Genomic DNA, 5,996 nt, shown 5'->3' with positions numbered 1-5,996 from the left:
TGTTCTAGGATTTTACTTGATTTTTTAAAATTAATTTGTGACTAGAGAAAGTGGTGTGGGCAGGAAGAGTACGCTACCCATAAAATTTATGGTGGCCCGTAGGTTTCAGGCCTAATACAAAAGCCACAACACAACAAACACAAATCCCAGAACACGAATACAAACGCCACAACACGATTACAAAATCCACAACACAAATTCAAAAACTACAACAGAAATACAAACGCCACAACACAATTACAAAAGCCACAACACGAACACAAAAGCCACAACACAAATTCAAAAACTACAACAGAAATACAAACGCCACAACACGATTAGAAAAGCCACAACATGAATACAAAACGCCACAACGGAAGTGAACCACAACGGAAGTTGACAATGAAAGAGACGCTTAGTAACAGTGGATTACTCTCCACAGAACGCAGCTACACAGTAGTACAGCGGCAGTGTAGCCGTCCCACATTCAGGAGGTCTGGGTTCAGACTGTAGAAAGAACATTCTTCTTCAGGTGACTTTTTCAGTGCTCCCCCACCGCCGCGCAGCGAACAACCAAAACGCCCAAATGCCACGCAATCATCAACACCAATGCACAAGTGACGAGCCCAACGAGGCGACACCCAATGCCCAGCAGCCCCTTGCAAATCCCGCGTGTGAGGTTGGGCAAACGAGAGAGAGCAAGCGGAATAACACGACAGCGAAAGCCAGCGGAGAGAAACACCAGCAGCAAGTCCCAGCCCGGCAGCAAACGCGCCACACAGGTCACCGTGCACCCACCAATAAAAGTCAGCCGGAAAAAACTAAGGCCACCGGCGCCGGCCAACATCCCCCATGACCAACCCCCGCCGGGCGGCCGTGCAACCCCAGCCAAATCAGCAACGAGGCAAAATCAACCAGCTCAGCTGCATGCCACCACCAACCCACCCACCCGTCAAGGGCACAAGCCCAGAAAAAAACGGAGCACAGCCCTGCCCCGCACCCACACTGCACATCCCGAAAACTAACTATATACCTCAGTATCCAGAGGGGTCCAACAACTGGCCGACAGAGAAATGGGGAAGCATGGATCCGAGGCAGACGAAGCAAAACAGGGACGCAAACTGGTCCCTCCAAGCCAACGAGGAAATGCCTCCCCTGGACTCCAATGCACAAACTAAATGCTCAGCAGCCATTCAGAGACCCTGCCCAGGGAAAAAGCACAATGCATCAAGATGCATCGACAATCGGCCTACAATCCCACCGCAGCCCTCCAAACCGCAACCGGATCAACCCGCGCAGAGACCCCCACCCCCAGAAGCCAGGGCACCCCGCGACCCCCCAAAGTGCAAAGGACCCCAGACCGCATGTCCCGGGGGAAGCTGTACCCTGCCCCAAGGAAGAACAGCAGAAATGAATGCCCCCACTGTGAGAGCTGGCAGGGGGAAGCAGTGGGAGACCCAGCAGTGGGAGACCCAGACCCAGAGGCTCCAAAGCCCCAAGCCCCAGACCCCCACACCCCCGAGGCAGGTCAGTGCAGCCCCAACCCAAAGTCCAACAATCCCCCGTTCCCACACAATCAGGAGCACTCCGAGCACCACCAGGCCATCTGAGCTGGCACAACCCCCCCCCCCCCCCCTACAATGGAGCAGGTCCAGAGCAGCAAGGACCCCGTCCAAGGACAGAACGGCCCAACAGCCCAGACCCGAAGGTCCGCCCACACCCAGGAGTCACTCAGGCCAGAAGACCCCCACCCCCGCGCCATTCCCTCCCTAGCAGCAAAGCATCCCACACACGCACCCCCACCGTCCCCAAAGAAAAGAGACACCAATCACCCCGCGACAGCAGCAAAAGCCCCTCAGCCCTAGGGAGTCAGCAGATGCATTCAGCCCCTATGACTCAACACGACCACAATCCAGAGGGCCGCGACACGATTGCAAAGCAACCATCGACACACCCCAAAGCACAATCCCCTCCCCACACAGGATCCCCACACAACCACCAAGCATCTAGTCCGGGCACTAAAATCCAGAGGAGACACCCCCCAACCAGCTCAAAAAGGACCAGCCCGCACCCCCAACCCACCCCGTCAACCCCTTCTTCCCGGTCCCCCACCCCTCCAACAACCAGTCGCCAGACCCCTCAGAGAACCGAAATACAATTATCAGGATGCACAGCATGCACACAGGACAGAGCCGCACACCAGCCCAGTCCAGGCCCGCACCTGATGCCCGCAACCCCTGACAAGCTCGCAAGCCAATCACGACCTACAGGTGAGCCAACCAACACTACCCCGCTACCAATCTAACTAGCGGCACCCAACAGCCAAGTAATGCGCTGCACAGGAGAGATGCCAGCCGTCGCAAACCGCCCCCATCCCCCCCCGCAGCCAGGGAGACCACAGACCCCCACCCACGGCTACACCATGACCCACACTGCACGTTCACAACCAGACCGAAACCCACCACAAGCATCCCCACCGCACCACCGCCCCCTGCCAACACCACACCATCAACCAACATTCAAAAAAAACAAAAACGAGTCCCCCATGCCCGCACCGCGATGAATCCAAGAATCAACCCACCCCCAGACACACCTACCAGCCGCACGAGACCCTGACCAGCAAGGCAGTACACACCCACCCCCATTAAGTGATAAAGTTGATCAAGGGGAACCAGAAAGATTGGAATTGTGTCAATTTGTTTGTTTTTATAGCAGACATTTTCTCCATGCTAATGTGATCTATAAGGTGATTCCGATATTGGGTGATACTTATATTCTTTTTGGCCTTCCAGTTCATAAGTTTTCTTGGCGATGCATAAGGTAGTGAGAAGCATGTATGATGTGTCAACCTCTATACTAATGTCACTTAGGTCCCCCGGCACGCAGAGTGATGGGGAAACTGGGACGGGGTAACTTAGCCATATCGATAGGTCTTCACATATCTTCTGCCAGAACTTTTGAACAGGTGTACATTGCTACATAGCATGCATGTAACTATCAGATATGTTACCTGAGCAGTTCCGGCAGATGTTTGACTGCAGAAGACCCATTCTGAACATCCTTTGTCCAGTATAGTGTGTTATATGGAGAGTTTTATTCTGGATAAGTTGTAGATCATTCTAAAGGTATTTAAACATATCTGCATCCAAAAGTTTTGGTCTGGACTAATGGATAGATCTGTCTGCCACTTTAAGAATGGGAGACAGATTGAACTGATCTGTTTTTAACAGTAACATGTATACTTTTGATAACAGTTTTGGAGGTGAGAGTTTAAGAAAGTCTGTTATCATTGGAGGTAAATCTAAGTCCATTATTTTATCTTTAAATCTAGCCTGAATTATGGATTTAAACTGTTGAAATTCCAGAAATCTATTATGGTGAATTCCATATTTTGCCACTAGATCCTGGAATGGAATAAAGTTACTGCCTTGCATTACATGCTCTAGATGTCTTATCCCTTTGTCATTAATTTAATTTGTCAGGAATTTAGTGTTTTCTTATTTTGCAGGATGCCAGGATTATTCCAGATTGGGGTAAATCTGCATGGGATAGGTGAAGATATTTTGAGAAGTTCCCACCAAGCTGCCAAGGAAGTTCTTATATTAATGCTTTTAAAGCAGGTATGACGTTTGATGCTGGAACTAATGAATGGCATATCGGAAATTTTAATTTCCTTATAGAATGTTTGTTCTATGTCCATCCATGAGTGGTCCAGGGGGCTCTGATTGATCCATTTTGAGATATATTGTAGTCTATTGGACAGGAAGTAATGATAAAAATTTGGCAGTTCTTAACAACCACAGTCTTTTGCTTTTTGTATTGTTTTTAAACTGATTTGTGGGGGTTTATTTTTCCACAAAGATTTTGAGATGTTTGAGTCCAGTGATTTAAACCAGACAGCAGAGGGTTTGGTGGGTAACATTGAAAACAGGTAATTGATTTTAGGTAGGACCATCATTTTTATGGTGGAGACTCTTCCCATGAGTTATATAGGTAATGATGTCCACCGTACAAGGTCATCCTCTATTGATTTAAGTAAAGGCGTGTAGTTTAGCCATGTCAGTTCTGACAGCCTGGAGGAAATATTGACACCCAGATATTTAATTGAATTGTTGTGATCTGTGCTGCTGTCTTGGCCAGGACTCCCTTGAAAAAGAGATTAGTAATCTCAATGGGATTTTCCTGGTTAAATAAAGTTTTAAATAAAAAAAAATAATAATATTCCCAGACTTTAGCGGTGTGGTAGATATACTCTGGAAATCACACTTTACAGGTAAAACTATGGATTTACTCCAGTTAATGGAGTAGTCTGAGATGGATGAGAATGTATCTATAAGTGTGATAGTCTCAGAAAGAGAAGTTTGTGAGTTTAGGAGGAAAAGTAATACATCATCTGCATAAAGGCTTATCTTGTGGTGTATATTTTCTGTTTGAATTCCTTTAATATTATTATTTTGTCTGATAGCAGCTGCTAGTGGTGCTATAAAAATAGCAAATAGCGAGTGAGACAGTGGGCAACCCTGCCTGGTACCCCTCTGGAGACTAAAGCATGGAGAAGTATGATCATTTGTTTTGACGTGGACGAAATGTAATTGGAAAAAGGGCCACAGTTGATGTGCCAGGACAGAGAGGGGCAAACATTACCATGTGTGCAGCAATTGCAAATGCAGGATTACTCCTTCACAGATGTCAGGTTGGACCCTATGATACTGAGCGCATCCTTGCCTTTCTCAATGATCTCCACCAGCGCCTGGTTCCAGAGCAGGATCGGGAGGGTGAAAACATGAGGACCTTTGTAATTACCTGGGACAATGTGGCTTTCCATCATGCGCAAGCAATAACAACATGGTTTGAAGTTCACGCAAGACTGGTAAGTCTCTTCCTTCCACCCTATTCATCTTTCCTCTACCCCATAGAGGAGTTCTTTTCAGCATGGACGTGGAAGGTTTATGACCATCAGCCACATGACCAGATGTCCCTCCTTGAAGCCATGGATGCTGGCTGCAGGGACATCACAGTTCAGGATTGTCAAGGGTGGATCCGACATACCAAGCGGTTTTATCCCAGGTGCATTGCCTTGGATAATATCAGATGTGATGTTTTTTTTTTTTTTTTTTAGTTCCCCCAATTTTTATCTGGACTTTTTGCTGTTGTTTTTTTGTTCAGAATGGTCTTGTGTGTTTCACGGATATTTTGTTCACTGTAAGAAATACTGTAAAACTTTTTCTGTTCTATCATACCGTGTTTCTACTGTACCTCCTGTAGTAAACAGTAAAGGAAAAAAAAAAAAAACGGATTTGCTTTTTACTGGAATGCTTTTGAATGTGAACATTACTGTGGACATACAGTTACCAACCAAGAAATTTAGTGTAAAAACGGTGGATTGCATGTTTTGCATGCAAATACCTGTAAAACTGAAACATAAAAGTCTATGTAGTTTTTGTAATGTCAACAATAGCCAGTATTTTGAAACCTGGTGTACTTTGATTGACTGCATGTACTTTGTGAAGTGAAAACAAGTGTCATTCTTTGACAGAATAATTTAATTTTGAGTCAGATTTCCAGTGTTTTGGTAAAGATAGTGTGTGCAGAGAAAAATGTGTTATATTTTGAAATGAAGAGTTAGTATATATTTAACAAAATGTGTTTTTGAGAAGAAAATTATCCATTTGGCCAATTGTGTTTTGTAGGTGTGAGTCTGTGTTAAGAGTTTAGAAAAAGTATCTGAAGTATGGGTAAGCGCTTGTTAGCGACAGAAAAAAACTGTAATTCACACAAATATGCCGCTGTATATTATTTGACCAGAACAAAGTATTACTTATTTATCAAATGTTTAAGAAGTTCTTCTTCCATGTAGGCCTACATTTACTAATTTGGCAGACACTATTATACGGAAAAAGTCCCCTGAAGAAGAATGTTCTTTCTACAATTCGAACCCAGACCACATGAATGTGGGACGGCTACACTGCCGCTATACTACTGTGTAGCTGTCTTCCGTGGAGAGTGATCCACTGTTA

The 5,996-nt window shown here is 45.9% G+C and overlaps 1 long non-coding RNA gene across 1 annotated transcript; it reads left to right on the top strand.

Annotated features, from left to right (window-relative positions):
- Window positions 1-3,539: 3,539 nt before the first annotated feature.
- Window positions 3,540-5,269, top strand: LOC119889746. The gene is made up of 2 exons (XR_005442149.1): window positions 3,540-3,599; window positions 4,727-5,269. It is a non-coding gene; the product is annotated as an uncharacterized LOC119889746 (long non-coding RNA).
- Window positions 5,270-5,996: the final 727 nt, after the last annotated feature.

This window comes from Micropterus salmoides, unplaced genomic scaffold (assembly GCF_014851395.1).
Source record: "Micropterus salmoides isolate LMB-PRFRI ecotype aquatic unplaced genomic scaffold, ASM1485139v1 Ms_hic_scaffold_10, whole genome shotgun sequence".
NCBI lineage: Eukaryota > Metazoa > Chordata > Actinopteri > Centrarchiformes > Centrarchidae > Micropterus > Micropterus salmoides.
The sequence above is the reverse complement of the archived record's forward strand: the minus strand, read 5'-3'. Positions and strand labels throughout refer to the sequence as shown.